This window comes from Equus quagga, chromosome 4 (genome assembly GCF_021613505.1).
Source record: "Equus quagga isolate Etosha38 chromosome 4, UCLA_HA_Equagga_1.0, whole genome shotgun sequence".
NCBI lineage: Eukaryota > Metazoa > Chordata > Mammalia > Perissodactyla > Equidae > Equus > Equus quagga.
Window position 1 is genome coordinate 68,342,517 of NC_060270.1, and position 15,512 is coordinate 68,358,028.

Here is a 15,512-nt window from a genome sequence, read left to right on the forward strand (position 1 = left end):
ATCTCTGTATCAGCACCTGCTCTATACCAGGCAATCTTCTAGGTAATTGGGAAACAGACTGGATAAAACAAAGCAATACCCATGCCATACACATTTTCTGGTGTTGGCAGGTTTATCAATAAATAGATATTATTCAATAAGTGCTACACAGACAAATGAAAGTAAGGGAAAAGACCACCAAGGAGGGTACAAGGGCTATTTGTTTTTAATAAGATGACATTTGAGAAAAGACCAGCTAACTGGGGAAGCACACATGAGTGGAAATAATAGCATGTGCAAAGATGCTCATCCAGAGATGAGAGCATGCTTGGGATATTTAAACAATAGCAAGGAGGCCAGAGTGGCTGGGGTGCAGTTGGCAAAGGGGGAAGTGGCAGGAGATGAGATAGGATAGGAAATCAGGGGCAAGGTAATATGGACAGGACAGGCCTATGGACCATTGTGAGATCTTTTACTTGAGTGAGATGAGGCACCAATGAGGACAAGATGTGGCTTATGTTTTTTAACTACACTGGCTCCTCAGTGGAGAATTGACTATGAGAGATGGAATGGAAATATGCAGGCAATTAAAAACCAGGCAAGGGGCAGCCCCAGGGTAGAGTGGTTACGTTCACACACTCTGCTTCAGTGGCCCAGGGTTTCACTGATTTGGATCCTGGCCGCAGACATGGTACCACTCATCAAGCCATGCTGAGGCAGCGTCCCACATAGCACAACCAGGGGGACCTACAACTGGAATATACAACTATATACTGGGGGACTTTGGGGAGAAGAAGAAGGAAAAAAAAAGAAGATTGGCAACAGATGTTAGCTCAGGTGCTAATCTTTTTTAAAAAACCAAAAAACAGGCAAGAAGTAATGACAGTGTAGACCAAGTGATTGCACTAATATATTTACATACCATTTAGATGTACATATATTTTCTTTTATGTTTTTTAATGGGAGGCTTCAAGATTTGCTGATGGATTGGAAATACAACAGAGAGAAAAATAAGAGTTGAGGATATTGTCAAGATTGGTTGTTGGCATGAATAATCAAACAGAAAAATTAATTTACCACTGACTCAAATGGCAGATGACTTCAGAAGAAACTGGTTTGTGGGAGGCAAGAAGAAGTTTAGTTTTGGATATATTACATTTGAGACTGCACTCATAAATTGCTGATGAGAGTATAAAGTTGTGCCACATTGGAAAACAGTCTGGCTGTGTCTACTAAAGCAAAATATACACAAATCCAGGAATTCCACTCTGAGATATAAGCCAAATAGTGGTATGTACAAATTTTACCAAAAGACATGTACAAAAAATTTCATAGCAACATTATTATAATATCCCAAAACTAGAAGCAAACTAAATAATGATCAACAATAACTTATGACATATTTACATGGTAAGAATATTATACAGCGATGTAACTATTTGCAACATCATGAATGTATCCCACAAATGATGTTAAGACAAAATAGACACAAAAGAGTACACACTGTATTATTTCATTTATACAAAGTGTAAAAACAGACAAAACTTGCCTATGATATTAGAAATTAGGATATTGGTAACTTTGAGGTTGATTCTTATTGGCAAAGGAAAAAAGGGGGACTACTGTGATGCTGATAAACAGTGTATTGTCTTTTTAGAAATTCATTGAACTGTACAATCACATTTTATATACTCTTAGCTATTTATGTTTTAATCCAATAATAGCTTTAAAATTATTTGTGAGGTACCCAGTTTACTTTCAAATAGAGATGATGAGTAGCCCATTGCGTGTATGAGCCTAGAGTTTTAGGGAAGGTCTGGGCTGTGTATAAAACTGGGTTAGGCTCAGGGAGGGCTCATGAATAGCAATGGGAACACAGATAGAATATATATCAGTTGGCAAGTGCAGGAGCAAAGTGGTTGTCCTCTTAGGATGGCTCATAGTGTCTCTATGGAGGAAGACAGGTCATCACCTAAAAGTGAATATGGGGGAGGAGGGATATAAAGGTTCGAGAGAGAAGAAGGTATCAAAAGTTTCCTAGGACAGCATGAGATTGATGAACACAATGAGTGTAATAGGATTGCTATAGAGCCCTATGTGGGGGATTGGTCTTGGCCACGCCAAGATAGGTCTCTTTGGCATGAAGATTATTGGGCTGATTGCTTTTGATAAACTGGGACAGGGAAGGAGACTCTGAGGGGTGGAACTTGCTTGCCCTTTGTTAGCAGACATTCACATTGTAAAGGAAATCTCTATCTGTAAAGGTGCCTCCCTCTCTGTACCAGGAAGAAGAAAGGGGATGACCTTCTCTCTAGAAACTCTTAATTGATGCCAAAGGCAAGGACTTAAATCTGCATTTTGTTTACTGTACTTGCGTGGTAATCTCCCATGATCAACTCCCCCTCCACCCCCAACATCCTCCTTTATCTTTAGATATTTAAGTGGTGGTTTTGGCCATTTTGGTTAGTTGCTCAGTTTGCCTGACCTCTCCCATGTATACATGTTATAAAGCTTTGTTTAATTTTCTCCTGCTATTCTGTCTCATGTGAATTTAATTCGTTCTCCCGCCAGACGAACCGACTTTGAGTAGAGGAAATGAATTCCTCCCCTACACCTACAAGGCCCTTTTGCTGTTGGAGTCCATATATTTACGGCAAAACAAAAGATTGGGAGAAGAGTGTTGTAAACATGTTCATCTTCCGTTTGCTCAAAAATAAATAAAGGTATTGAAAGATCAACATCTCATTTGGAGGAATTGTTAATGAGTAATTGTTGTATTATCAGCAAGGAGATGATAATTAAATACAGATTAACCTGACAAAGATTTACCAGATCCTGAATGAAGGTGGGGTTTTCTCCTCATGACCTATGTTCCCTCTGTTGTTTTTCCTCTCTTCTTTTATCAAAACAGATAGTTTAAACAAATATCAAAAAGTTAAAGGGTATCAAGACAAAACCAACTTCTGGGTAAATTTTTCATATACGGGAGAGTCTCTAATAAGGTAGCAGATGTTTTCCAGTTTCAGGAAAGTCATAATAGTGTGATGTGTGTTTATGTGTATGTAAGTTTATCTGCATGTGTTTTCACACCACCAATTTTAATTGTTTGTTTCCTTGACTGTAAAGATAAAAGACGTAATGAGTTCTTTGTTGTTCACTAATTGTGTACTTAAGAGAAGTCTCGGGAAGCAATTGTAAATTGCTGCTTTACTTCAATGTTTGGGTATTTCAGTGCAAATAATAACACATACATCTGTTCTCACAGAGAGCAAACTGCTTCTGCTATGAAAATAAACAGATGCAGTGAGCGTTAAAAATCATCATGGTGAATTTGGTTGATTAGAATTTGGTGGCTTCTGCTTTTGATATAAAGTATCTTTAAAAATTCATATCTATATATCAATACAGCTATATGTCTACATTGATAAAATAGTGAGGCAGAGACATGGAAAGCTTTTCTACCTACATTTAGACCCCAAACCACTTTCTCCAGAGGAAGATTTTTAAAAAATGCTTTAAAAATAATTGAGAGAGAGTGACATCAGAAAAATGATGTGAGTAGCTCCAAATTCCATCCTTTCACAGAAACAGCAACAAACAAACAAAATTGACAGAATCAACTCTGTCAGAACTCTGGAAAACAGTCAAAAGTTCACAGCAAATAAACAAAGGCTGCATCAAGAAAAGGAAGTTTGAAAACATTAGAAAAACTTTGTGGCATTTTTATTTGCCCTGCCCCTTCCCAGTTTCAATAATGCATAGAACATCTAGACTGAGATTCAGTTTAAAAAGAGTGACTTAAATGACACTTTCTACCAAATAGATTTAACAGACGCAAATAGAACACCACCCATCAACAACAGAATGTACATTTTAATCTAGTGCAGAGGGAAATATCCTCCAGGACAGACCAGCTGTTAGGCACTAAAACAAGTTTCAATAAATTTAAGAAAAATAAAACCATACAAAGTATCTTTTCTGACCACAATGTAATAAATCAAGACATAAAAAACAGCAAGAAAACTGGAAAATTCACAAAGCTGTGGAATTTAAACAATATGCTGATTTGACCAGTAGGTCAAACAAGATACAAGAAAAATTAGAAAATGCTTACAGATGAATGAAAATGAAAACATAACATACTAAAACTTATGAGATGCAGTGAAGTCAGTACTCAGAGGAGATTTATAGCAGTAACCACCCACAGTTAAAAAAAAACCTCAAACCAGTAACCTAACTTTAAACCTTAAATACTAGAAAAAGAAGAGCAAACTAAACCCCAAGCTAACAAAAGGAAGAGAATAATAAAGATTAGAGCAGAAATGAATGAAACAGAGATTTAAAAAACAGAGAGAATCAATAACACAAAAAGTCAACTCTGAAAAAAATCAACAAAATTGACAAGCCTTTAGTCAGACTACTAAAGGAATGAAGAGAGAAGATACAAACACATAAATTACAAATACTAAATCAAGAAATAATTGAAAATCTTGTATCTATAACATGAAGAGATTGAATCAGAAAAAAAAAAAGAATTAAAGTCTCCAAAAGTAAAGTTCAGGTTCAGATGTCTTCACTGGTGAATTATACCAATTTATAATAATTTAAAGAAACACCAATCCTTCTCAAAAATCTTCTAAAAAATAGAAGAGGAAAGAATACGTCCTAAGTCATTTTATGAACTCACTATTACCCTGATACCAAATGCAGGCAAAGATATCACAAGAAAAGATAATTACAGATGCAAACAACTTCAATAAAAGAGGAGCAAAGCAAATACAACGGCAAGTATTTATACCAGGTATACAAGGTTGGGTTAATGTAAGAAAATCAATTAATATAATATACTATACTAATCAAAGGAAAAAATGACCATTTCAATAGATCCATATAAAACATTTGACAAAAATCAACACCTTTTTATTAGAAAAACATTTGAACTAGTAATAGAAGAAAATTTTACAAACATGATCAAGTGCATTTATGGAAAATCCACAGCTAACATCATTCTCAATACTGAAAAACTGAACTATTGTCCTCTAAGATTCAGAAAAAGACAAGAATGCCTGCTTTCACAACTGATAGTCATCATTGTACTGGAAGTTTTTACCATAGCAATTAGACATGAAAAAGAAATAAAAGGAATTTGAAATTAAAATGTATTTCTATTCACAGATAACATGATACTACATATAAAAACATGTAAAATACTTCACAAAAAAAGGCTACAAATGCCAATAACAAAGTCAGAAAATTTGCAGGGTACAAGACTAACGTGTAAAAATCAGTTGAATTTCTATACACTGGCAATGGACGATCTAAAAAGAAAATTTAGAAAGCAACTCCATTTATAACACCATATTATAGAATAAAATATAATGGAATAAATTTAATCACAACAAATAAATGAAAGATTTGCTCACTGAAAACTATAAAACATTGCTGAAAGTAAAGTAAATAATACCCGAATAAATAAAAAACATCTTTTGTGAAGGATTGAAAGACTCAATATTGCTAAGATGTAAATATTTTCCAAATCAATCTATAGATTTAACACAATTTCTAGCAAAATTCCAACAGCACTTTTTTCGGAAATCAAAAAGCCAATTCTCAAATTTATATAAATTGTAAGATATCCCAGATAGCCAAAACAATCTTAAAAAAGAACAGTCAGAAGACTCACACATCACAATTTCAAAGCTTACTATCAAGCTACAGCAATCAAAACAGTGTGGTACTGGTATACAGAGAGACATATACACCAATGACATAAAATTCAGAATCCAGAAATAAAACCATACATCTATGGTCAACTAATTGTCAATGAGGATTCCAAGATCAGCAAAGAATAGTGTCCTTAACAAATGGTGCTTGGATAACTGGATACCGGCATGCAAAAGGATGAAGTTGGATCCTTACCTCACACAACATAAAAAAATAAAAACTTAAAATGGATAAACAACCATATATAAGAGCTAAAATTAAAAGTCTCTTAGAAGACAACGTGAGGTAAATATTCATGGACATAGCAGTGTGAACAACTAAAGAAAAAAATAGATAAATTGGACTTCCTCAAATTTAGAAACTTTGTGCATCAAAGGAAATTATCAAGGAACTAAAAAGACATGCTATAGAATGGTTGAAAATATTTGTGAATTATATACTTGACAACTCAATGGCAAAAGACAAAAAATCCAATTGAAAAATGGCAAACAAAATTCAAATTCAAAAATGGCAAAAACATTCTATTCAAAGACATTTCTCCAAAGAGGAAATACAAATGGCCAAGAAACACATGGAAGGATGCTCAACATCATTAATCATTAGGGAAATGCAAATCAAAAATCACATCTCACACCCACTAAGATGGCTACAATTAAAATAAATGAAAAACAACAAGTGTTCAAGAGTATGTAGAGAAATTAGAGTTCTCCTAAATTGCTGATATGAATAAAAAATATTCAGCTGCTATGGAAAACAGTTTGACAGGTCTTCAAAAAATTAAACATAAAATTACCCTATGATCCCACAATTCCAACCCTAGGCACATACCTCCTCAAATTGAAAAGAAGTACTTAACCAAGTATATGTACACTTGTTCATGGCAGCACTCTTCACAATAGCCAAAAGGTGGAAAATGCCCAAATGTCCATCAATAGCTGACCAAATAACAAACTGTAGTAGATACATAAAATAAAATAGTATTCAACAATAAAAATAAAGAACTGATATGTGCTACAATTTGGATGTATTTCCAAAACATTATAGTAAGTGAAAGAGCCAGACACAAGAGTCACATTTTGTAAAATTCTATTTATATGAAGTATCCAGAATAGAAAAATCCACAGAGATAGAAAGCAGATTGGTGGTTGCTGGGGTTTGGGGACAGGAGTAACGGGCAGAAGCTGCTTTACTGGTAAAGAGTTTTACTTTTGAGTGATGAAAATATTTTGGAATTAGATAGAGGTGCTCGCTGCACAACATTGAGAATGTCCTAAATGCCATGGAAATGTTCAGTCTAAAATGCTTAATTTTATGTCATGTGAATTTCATCCCAGAGTTATTTTAAAACTAAAAAATAATAATCTGAACATATGACAATACGTTTATAAACTTTGGTAGATTAATATAGGTGTGAAAAACAGAGACTTCACTCAAATACATGTTATAAATAAAAGCAAAAGTGTAGACTTGACATTTGGGGCCTAATTTCTTGTAAATGAAACTGCACTTCATTGCAAATGCTCATCTAAGGATACACGGCTTTCAGGTGCCTTATTTAAATTAATTCAACAGATGTTTATTGAGTGCCTGCTAGGTTCCAGCTTTATTCTTGTTGATGGAGATGTAGAAGTGAAGGAAAGAGACAGAAACTTTTGTAGTCATGGAAAGTACATTCCAAATGGAAGGGAAACAGAATAAAGAAAAAAATCAAATGAGATCTGTGGGATATTGGGTAGCAATAAGTTCTGAGACAAAACGTGAAGTTTCAAAATTTGATAAGTCTAGTATTGAGAGTTTATAGAAGAGACAACAGAAATTTTTGATTAGGTGGCCAGGGAAGTACTCACTAAATAGATGGTGTTTGAAGGAAGTAAGAGAGTGAGTAGAATGGATAACTCAGGAAGAGCATTCCAGTCATAAGGAACAATCAGGGCAAAGACCTTTCTGATACATTCTGAAACAAGCAACGGGAGAGTAGAGTAGGTGAAGTTGGGGAGGTAGCTGAAAGCCAGAATACACTAGAATACATAGAACCTTTCAGGGCATACTGGTGTCTTTTTATAATGGGTGGCATCAGAGGTATTTGAGCAAGAAAAACAAAATGCTTGGTTTGACTTATATTTTCATGGAATTATTCTGGATGCTGTATAGAGGACCATTTGAAGGTGGGCAAAGATAGATACAGGAAGACCAGTTAAGAGGCTTTTGCAATAAACCAGGAGACAGATGATAGATTAGAAAGATAGCTGACAAAGTGTTCCCATTAGTTGGACAAAGTGGTGAGACAGGATTTACTGAAGGATTATTTGATGAGGATTGTGAGAGGAAGAAAGAAGTCAAAGATGATTGCAAACATTTTGGCCTGAGCAATGGAAATTTGAAGTAACCACTAAGGAAATGGAGGTTGTGGGGCAACCTGGTTACAATACACGCTCATATATTTACCTCACCTATTTTGGGAAGGATTGTGAGTTTTAAATGGTAAGAATGTGTACCAAATTATTCGAAGTATCTACCTATCTATTTACCCATCTGTGTGCATGTGTCTACACACATATATGCCATACATACACAATATATATCTATGCCACATGTAGAGAGATCAACGTCTATGATCTTCACATCAGCATGAGAAAGGCTGAACATTGTAGATTGTTTTCAGATTTATAGCTGAGATCTGGCGCTGAACTGCTGGGCACAAGATCTTCCATTTTCCACTTTTGTAACATTTGTCAATTCATTTAATATCTCTGTACATGAGTTTCCTAATTGTTGTGAGGGTTAAATAAATTAATGTGAAGTTCCAAAAATTGTTCTTTGCACCTAGTGGGAGCTGAGTATGTGTTACTTTCACTAAAACTGAAACACTATACAAATGTGAGGGCCTTGCAATACTAGTGACGCTACCATAATATATAAACAGAGGATGTGGAAGACCTAGAAAGTGAATAGAAAACCAAATTTCCAGAAAAAAACGATTTTCCAATATAGTATAAAAATCTGTACAGTGATTATATTCTATTTCAATAAAGTACTCATTTTAGATTCTTAAATATTGAGTGAAAGGGAATTTACAGTGATTTTCGAGTTAAGCAATTAAAATGTTATGTAGTATTTAATACATTTGATAACTAACAACTAATACATTAACAACTTTCAGATGAAAATTTTTATTAAAATATGAATGTATTACAGCTATTATTGTAACAGTAGATTTACAGTGAGGGAATGAAAGTTTTTGTCTTATTACATGTATTGGACACTTACATAAATTTGTGCTCCTATAATCTGAGCCTCCATTTCAGGGTTAGGGCGTGTTTTGTTCTGTGAACTCTAATCCATACTCTCTAAATCTTTTTTTTGATTTGTTTTCAAAATGTGGACTATTATATGTCAGCATCAGTAAGACCTCGTATAAAACAATAACATATTGGATGGTGAGATTATGAACACTTTGTTTCTTCTTTCCGTATTTTTTAAATTTTCTATATATTCTCTTTAAACTTTCTATAAACTTTCATTTATATCAGGAACAAATAAATATGTTTTGAAATTAAACAACAGAAATAAAGTTTGTAACTGAAAATAGAAAGCAATCTGTAACACTTTAGAATAGAATAATTAAATGTGATTAAAAACCCTTTACATATTTACTAAATTCAAGTATAATTTGGTTAAATGAAAAGAGCTGTGATCTTTGTACCTTACTTTTTTGATGTACTGTACAGGAAAATCTATTTGAGGGAAAAAAAGACCATCTATAATAAGAGTAGGGATTTTCGTAGCAATCTTATCGTAGATACCAAACAAAGATTTATTGTGGAGTGTGCATTTACCTCTGATACACTGAGTAAAATTAGAGAATATGTAAGTGAGAGAAGTACTAAGTTATACCAAAGGTTTTGCTACATAATACATGGCCTTGAGCAAGTAACTTCTGTTTCTCAATTTTATTATCTAGAAAATAAAATAAATGTTCTGGATTATCTCTGATTATTTAAACCTTTGAGTTCAACAGAGATTCTTAGAGTTTAATATCAAGCATAATCTCAAACTAAAGTCCTCTTAACATTTTCCCCTGCTTTTGCAGATATTTAGAAATCTAGCAAATAAATTTCATAAAGAATTATTTAGAGCTGTCAAGAACACATACACATGTACATACATATACACATCACTTTCTCAGCAAACTAGCCTAAATTTATTTGGGTTCACAGATTTAAGATGACTACAAAATGACTGAGAATAGAAAGGAGGTACAGCTACAAATGAATTACTAAGTAATATATCAACTTGAACTGAGAAAATCAAATGTAATTCTCCTTTTCCATCCATTGTATTTGCAAACAGTGCAATTCATAGGGAGAAAAAAAGGCATTCTTTCACTCCAAACAAATCTCTACTGCCTCCTCGACAGATAGGTTATTCTGGATAATGATGTTTATGTATCGCAGTGTGCTCATACTTGCAACATTTTAAACTTTCTTTGTGTACACACAAAATCAAAGGACTTTTTGTCTAGTGTTATTCAGCTTCCATTTCTCACTTTATAGGTATCTGAGACTAATTTTTATAAATGAAGTAACATTGTCCTATTTGAAAGGAAGAATGGCCAGTATGCTTCTGAGTCTATATTAGAGTTTGTGTTTTAGGCATAGCCTATGATGCCCTGAGAGGCCGACAATGCACATTGGGCACTTTTTATAGGGGCTGTCCTCAAGAGCAACCTGTCCTTCTGCCTGAGTTGGAATTTAGCTATAAGAGTTGTTTAGATGAATTAAACAACAAAGGCATTTTGTTTTGTTCTTTTTCCAGGAGACCTCTGAGGTTATGTGCAAGAATCACTTATGAAGGATATGTGGCAATAAGAGTAAAACAAGGATAGGACAGCCAAAATAGGAAAATAAAACCCAAAAAACATGAGGCTCCAGGAGAGAAAATAAAAGGAAAATTAAGTGAGAAAATCACAGGAAGGAGAGGGAATGTTGAAAAGAGTGAGAAAAAGAGAAATTAAGGACAGTAATTGAAAAATGTAAAATGGTAATATATTATGGCTATCCTACATTCTCCTCTATTTTTAACTGATTTTTCTTTACTGACTTCTTCTTCTCAAAACTTTTCTTTCTTTTGTTTTTCTTGCTTTCTTTTCTTTGAAAAATTTTCTTCTTTTACAAATGTCCCCTAGAATGAAAATACAATTAATAATTATGGTAAAGAATGGCTATATTTTTGCGCAAATTACTTATTTATTTATTTATTATTATATATACATTTTTTTTGGTCATAAAGCCAGACTACCTTTTCCAGCTTTCTTTACAATCAATATGAACATATGACTGAATTCTAGACAATGGAGTGTGGGAGAAACGATGTGTGTCACTTCTGGGCAGAAGTGGTAAGAAGTGTGTAATTGCTCTACTTATTTTCAAAACCACACAGAAAGCAGAGGACTCTAAGACCATTAGACCATTGGGCATATGAGCCACAAAGTGGAAGAAAAATGGGTCCCTGAAACACTACCAGACCAGGCGTATATATGAGATGAATTGTTATGTGATTAAGAAATAAATAAAGTCCATCTCTATTGAGATGAGTGGATTTAACCTCAGCCAAAGTTACCCAAAAATAATACACAGAAGCAATTGAAAACCCCTTCTTCTACACTACACTTTGTTCCCATTTTGAATTTCTGAGACCTCAGGCTGAGAGAGGCTAGCTTAGGGAACTGCCAGCAGGCTAATATTCCCAGCTGCCTCCTGAGCTTTAGGGAGGCATCAGTTGACTTCTATTTGAATTTTCCATTTAAAAAAACACAATCAATCAACAGTCAATATATTATAGGTTAGCTGATTTTACTTCTTTCATTGATTGAATCCTATAGTTGATTAGTCTAAATCAGTACTTGGCGTCCTAGAAGCCCAAGCATTTGGTTTTGACTTTTCTTTATGTTTATTTGATTGAATCGTTAGCACTTTGATGGGCAGAAATTCAACAAGAAAATTCCGTTATATAAATATTTGCTCATTTCAGAAAATTTTGATTGTGAGTTGAGTATATCAGAAAGTCAATTAGAAATATCTATTTTTATGCACTTTCACAGTAAAAGAAAAATAAGAATGTGTCTGGATTAAAAAGATGAAAGCAACTTAGACATTTATAGTTTTTCATAAGAATGGAATCATAGTACTTTATCCATTTAATATTCCATTTATGCTTATATAGGTATGTAATAAATCATTATAAAGAAATCTATCACTACTTGGCATTATTAGATAACAAAATAATCTTAAGTGAGTAAATTGTTTAGAACATTTCAATAAACATGTATTTAATAAGAAGAGATAAAAGACTAAATGCATATAATTAAGCTTATTTCAACAAACACAGTATGCAACCTATTATAGGCCAATATTTGGGAATGGAGTTTCAGTTTACATAAAACAATATTTCTGTGTTAAAAGAGTTTGTGAATCTGTGGAGAAAGAAAGGCAAGTTAATAGATAAATTCTGTATTATGTGGCAAATGTAAAGAATAAGTTAAATTATCAGGATTCACCAAAAATTTCGTCATATATAAATAAAAAATTAAATAAATTTTTCCTTCACTGTTTGTTTCAGCCCTCGGATTAATACCTACCCGTGGTCTGATTTCGAAACAGAGGAAAATTTACTTAGAGATGCTTTAGTGATAGACTAAGTGGTGTTAAAAAGAGGTTGACACCACATACAGTTAATCCATATCCATATGAGACAACATTTTCCAGGGGAGATATCTCACGGCTGGATCATATTTGCCTTCCTCCTGTTTTGTTATACATCCTATGGTAAATTACTATGAAAATAAGATCTTTGTTTCTTTGGGATTTATTTTCCCCAGCTGCTTCTTTCAATCCTCAACTTGTAATCTTCCATTCGTGACAGCACTGCAGTCGCTGAGGAAAGGATTTTGATGCTGCAAATACAAGATAGAGATTTCAGATAAGTAAAAAAGCAGCAGAGCTTGAGGATGAATAATATAAGCAAAAAACCTTTTAGCATGAAAAGTTCTCTATTAAAAAATGTGAGTCTATTTTATAGATAGTTTGTCAAAGTCATTTCATAGTGGATTTGTTTACAGACTTTCTGGCCAAGATATTTTCTTGCAGCTGCTCAAGAGGTAACATGATACCCATCTGAATAATTAATTTATCAGAATCAGAAACATATAAGTTCTAATCTTGTAGCACTCTCACTTGAATGACCCAAATTCTCTGAGCCTTAACTTCATCACCTGAATAATGGAATTACTAAACTCCTTCCTGTGTCATGGAGATGATTTGTGTAAGTAAAATACCTGAATAAACGGTGGCTATTATTAACAGTATTCCTTCCTGCCATGGTCATGCTGGTAAAATATAATGGTATTTGTTTTATCTCTCAGTTTCGAATAAAGAAAAGATGATCAAAAATCATAACCTTAGATTGTTCTGTTTAGAAAGTGATTTTGTTGAAATGCCCAGCAACTGTCTATTAATAAACATTATAAAACCATTATGGCCAGATATTCTCCGAAAAAAAAAAGAAAAATATACTAATAACATCATCATAGGCCTGCTAAAGAGCCATAACCCCAGTTTTCTGTCCATTACCAAAGTAAACCAAGAGGTAGGGAAAGTCAAGTAGAGTATAATCTCTTTTTTCCCTGTGTTTTCATTTCCTATCTAATGGTGTTAAATTACGTGAATGTTTAAGTCAAATCTAAAAAGTATGAGTCTTACTTAATCTGTACTATTCAATCAATCACCAAGTATTTGTTCAACTCTGGCTGGGTGTGAGGTTTAGTGGTGGTTGCAAGAGGGCACAAAAAAAGGCTTATTGTAAGAAAATGACCCTAATAACATGACCTAAGGTATCTAACATAATAAAGAGATGTCATCATCCCCATAGGACAAGCATAGATACGTAGTCCCAGAGGTTAAGTTACATGACAAAGGATGTCTTACACAGAATGAGGGCTGTTCTTGAATTCAAACCCAGAGTTATTTGACTCCAAACTCTGTCCTCTTATTTCAACTACTCACGCATCAGGATAAAACAAGATATCTGTCCTAAAAAAGTTTAGTAGGTAAGATAAGTTAGTTAGTAGGTAAGATAAGCTACATATATGAAAAAAATAACTAACATTGCTCGGTGCCAAAGGAATGACTTAGACACTTGAGAAATTTCAGAGGAAGTAGGAACAGAGATGATTTTAAGCCTAAATGATTAGGTAAAGCTTTACAGATTGAGTGTTGATGAATGTGTAGGACTTTTCACTGGGGCAGAGGACGTGGGATCTGAAAACATTTCTGGTGGGTGAGAGAAATGAGGTCTAGGAAAGCGGAGAGCATGTTTCAGTAGACAATGAATAGAGCAATTTGATGGCAACAGCTGTTTAACTTGAGAAACTAGTGAAAAATAAGGTTGGAAACAAAAGCTATGACTACAATGTTCCTATTTTTATTTTAGGCTTTTCTTGGATTTTTCTCTGACTTAAAAGTAATTGTTAAAGTCTTCAAAAAGTGTATGATTTATTTCAAAAATCAAATATTACTAAAACAAATGGCACAAATACAAAGCAGCCCATGATAATTTGTTCCTGTGTGGCCACGATTTGTTCCTTTGTATAATCACCTGTAAATCCATTGCAGATAGTGGTCCTATGGATCGGGCCAGGCTAATCATAATAACCATTCTTGGGGCTGGCCGGGTGGCACAGTGGTTAAGTGTGCACGTTCTGCTTTGGCAGCCCAGGTTTCGCTGGTTCGGGTCGCGGGTGCAGACATGGCACCGCTTGGCAAAAAGCCATGCTGTGGTAGGCATCCCACACTTAAAGTAGAGGAAGATGGGCACAGATGTTAGCTCAGGGCTAGGCTTCCTCAGCAAAAACAGGAGGACTGGCAGTTGTTAGCTAGGGCTAATCTTCCTCAAAAAGCAAACAAACAAAACAAGCAAACAAAAAATAACCATTCTTTTTAACAGACTGATTATGTTGGGATGGCTACAGAAAATAATCAAATCCAATGAAATGACTTTCCAGGAACTGCTGTGTAGAGAGTGAAAATTCTCTATCCACTAAGACTGCTATAGGCCATACAAGGAAAGTATAATTGTAGGAAGCGATAATGAGGCCAATGCAGAGGGAAGTGGGGAAGTAGAGTTAATAGATAAGAACAAAGTGGGAGGGAAAGACAGAGAGAGAGAGAGAGAAATATTCTTTTAGGGTCCTAGGACCCAGCAGTACTTAAAACCAAAAATTTGAATATTTGTATAAACATTAATTTAGTTTTTTCTGCTCAATATAATTTGAGTTGGGTTCCCATTATTTGTAACTTATAGCTGGAAAAGTGCTATTTCATCATAACATACACATTTTAATTTTGTGACTCAAGTAAGTACTTTAAGATATTTTTAAAAGAAGAAGATTTGAGTGAGTAGTCTGGGAATTCTGATAAAGACACGAGAGTAAGCATCACATGGTCCTCCACAACTCTGTGCTAAACACAGAATAAAAGGTCAAATATTTTAAAATATGCTTAACAGAATACATAACCATCATTAAAAAGGAAATGAAAACATTTGAGAGAATTTCTCCTCTTTAGCCATGAAGAAATAAGATGTTCTAAAATTACCCTTGTGCTATAATAACCAGACAACAGGAGAAAATATAGGAAATACCTATTTTCAGACATTATAGCATAGGCAGCATAGGTCTGTAATTCACAAGGAAGGGAAACAAACTGAAGGAGCCAAACTACAGGTGTAGACTTTCTAACTGGAGGTAATTTCCA